Genomic DNA, 3554 nt, shown 5'->3' with positions numbered 1-3554 from the left:
GCTTTTTTGTTCAAGGTTGGCATTCTACTACTGGAGCCATAGCTCCATGTCTAGCTTTTTGGTGGTTAATTGGAAAGAAGAGTCTCAGGAATTGTCCTTCCCCTGCTAGCTTTGAACCACAGTCTTCAGAGCTCAGCCTCTTGAGTAGCTAGGATTACAGGCATGAGCCACCAGCGCCCCACTCTGAAGACCATTCTTAAACTTCATCCCACACATTCTCATACATATATTTCACTTCTTGCCCAACCAATGCTCACTCACTTTGTAAAGCACTTTATGCTTATTCATCACCCTATTTTCTTTGTCATATTTTTCCATACATACTGTCTTCATTAATCTGAAGATGACTCAGTTCAAATTGAGTTCAAATTCTTACTTCATACCTTTGTGCATGGCCTTGATAAACATGTTTTTCTCATTTGAGTCTATTTTCAGCCTTATTAAAGAGGATTAACCTGTCTCCTTCATTGTAGTTCTGAGGATGCAATGAGAAACTATACCTATAGTCTTCTTGCACAGAAGTCATTACATGATAGGTACATGATGGGTAAATCCTAGGTACACAAGCTTCTTCCTCAATGCCACTCATAGACATGGTGGAAGCCATGTCTTGGCCTAAATCCACAGGCAATGCAAACAACCAACTCAGTGGTCTTTAAATGACACATCGTGGCGCTATAATATAGGGACCTTCAAGATCCCCAGAAAATCTGGGTGCTAGTGCCTCACACCTGTAATCCTAACTACTCAGGAGGCTGAGATATGAGGATTATGGCTCAAAGCCAGCTCATAAAAAATGTTCCTCAGACAACTATCTCCAATTAAGCTACAAAAATCTGGAAGTAGAGGTTTGGTCAAGTGGTAGAGCACCAACTTGAGGGGAAAAGCCAAGCAAGAACATAAGGCTTTGAGTTTAAGTCCCAATATCAGGAAATTTTAAAAAGAGATCATCAGAAAAACATCAGACTAAAACCACTTCTTGGTTTATGCCCCTAAATAATTAAAGTCAGCTTAAAATAGAGACACCTGTACAACTATATTATTCAAAATTGGTGTAAAAAGGGATAGAGAAAATACAAGAGTTTTTTTTAAAAATTAGGGATGGAGTGTTCTAAGTGGTGGAATACCTGCCTAGCAAGCACAAAACCCTGAGTGCAAGGCCCAGGACTGGAAAAATATGAAATTATTCTGGAAAATGGACAGAATTCAAGATCATCATGTTGAATGTAATAAGCCAGTCTCACAAAGCCAAGTATCACATTTTCTCTCATTTGTGGAAATAAGAAGAAAATAAAATAATCATGAAATTAACGGGGGACTACTAGGAGGAAGAAAGAAATAAAGTACTAAAGGGGTGACTATGATTGCGTGTATGAAACGGTCATGATGAAATCCCTAACTCTGTACTATTTAATATTCATGAATAAAAATATATATCCTGTTGATTTACAAAAAGGAAAAAATATAGAGGATATCCTGGCTATGAAAATTATTAAGATCTGAGATTCAAAGAACAGAAATGTTTCAGTACCTTACCCAGAGAATATTTAAATTGTGTGGACATTCAGAATGGGCTGACATTCATGTTTCACATACTTTTTTAAGCTCCTACAAAATACCAAGTCATGTATTCAGCACCATTATGGAGGATGATCTCATTGAGTCTTCAAAATAAACATTTGAAGACTGGAAGTCCATTTTTTCAGATGATAAACTGAGTTTCAGGCAAATGGAAGCTCGGGGAAATTTCTGACACACCTGTAGTTGGAAGAGAGTCAAATCCTCCTTTTGTCCAAAGCCTACTTCTTGGGGTATGTCCTTGCTCTTTGAGTAACTAACTCCTTCTTAGGTACTGTCATTTCTAATTTTCCATTTGCTTCCAATGTCACTTTCCTCAGACATGCCTTCAACATTATCATTCCTATGCTGTTCAAATTATTTTATGTTAGGGCCTGATGCATAGTTCATGAGCAGAGATTATACTAAATATGCATAAATCCCTGGGTTCCATCTCCTCTGCCTCCACCAAAACCACTTAATATAATGTCACATTACTTGACATATAGCGAGCACTTAATAACTGCTACTGAATATATGTGGTACATAGGATTAAGTCCCAACTTTTTATTCTGACATTCAAATCTTCAATTTATGCTTTAAAAATTTTTATTGTAAAACTGATGTACAGAGGTTTACAGTTACAGAAGTAATGAATACATTTCTTTTTGAAGAGTTACCCCCTCCCTCATTTTCTCCCATTTCCCTCCATTCCCCTCCAAGTTGTAAATTTCATTTTCAACATAGTGTCTAGTTAGTATCACTGTTGCACTGGTTCACCCTTTCCCCCACTATTTTTGTGATTCACCTTCCCTTCCCCAAATCAGATAAACTTACATTCAAGACAAAGAGTACAGAAATCAAATCAGTGACAACAGGGAATAAACCGAAGGGGGGGGGGGGGAGGAGGGGGGAATAAAGAAAAAAGAAATAATTGCAAACAGTACACTAAGAAAAACACTCGATTCCATTTCTTGGAGTTCATTTCAATTAGCATAGTTTTATATGGTCATACGTACATTGAGCTATTGTGATCCTCTGCTAAGGGTAGTCTAGACATATTCTAGTTATTACCAATTAGAGAGACTATGCAGCCTATGTTTCTTTGGGTCTGGCTTACTTCGTTTAATATAATTTTTCCCAAGTCTTTCCATGTCCTTACAAATGGAACAATGACAACTTCTGTTTTCTGGATACATTTCTCTTTTTACCTCACACCTGTCATATGAACTTTATTCTCCTGAGACCCTGAACGATTTTTCCTTTCTCTGTGTGTTTGTTGTGTCTTTTCGTGGAAACCCAATTTTTCCTCTATGCTCTGGGAAATTCTTAGTAACCTTTAGAGAGATCTATTTACATCATCACTGCTCAGGTTACAACTATTTATTCCTGTAATAGGACACCTCACTGAACTGTAATTAATGGGCTTTTTTTTTTTTCAGTCTCGCTTTTCAGAAGCAAGGACTTGCTTTTATTTTCTTTGCCTGTTCCAGTACTTCCTTTATTGAGTGGCAAAGTCTGAGCTTAGTAAAGTTTCACTGGATGGATAACTAGAAGGAAAGAGGTTTCCCCACCAGCTTTCCCCAGTTTTTATCGCTATCTCCTCCTTCCTTCCTCTCTCCTCTTTCCTCTTTCCTCATTCCACCCCCACTTCAATCTCAATACCAAACGTACAAGTTACTAGGTAGAGGCTAGGACACTTGGCATCTTGGAAGCTAGTTCTCTCTGCAGGGTTTCACTCTGTGTCCAGGGACTCACTAATTAGAGACTTGCTAATGTGTCTGGGGCAGAAGGCCCAGAACAGTTGTGGGTACGTGTATTTCTCATTTCTCTAGTTGTCTTCGGGACTATTTCCCTTCATTTTTTTCCATACGCTGGTCAGACGAATATTTCCATTGGTCTGCCCTCCCCACAACCTTTGAGATAATTATCTGTGACAAATTGATTTAAAGTGCGGCTGCAGGAAGAGAAACAGGAGTGTCTCGCTTGGCCTTCTG

Source organism: Dipodomys spectabilis, unplaced genomic scaffold (genome assembly GCF_019054845.1).
Source record: "Dipodomys spectabilis isolate Male_0828 unplaced genomic scaffold, ASM1905484v1 ptg000370l, whole genome shotgun sequence".
Lineage (NCBI taxonomy): Eukaryota > Metazoa > Chordata > Mammalia > Rodentia > Heteromyidae > Dipodomys > Dipodomys spectabilis.
Note: the sequence above shows the minus strand (reverse complement) of the source record.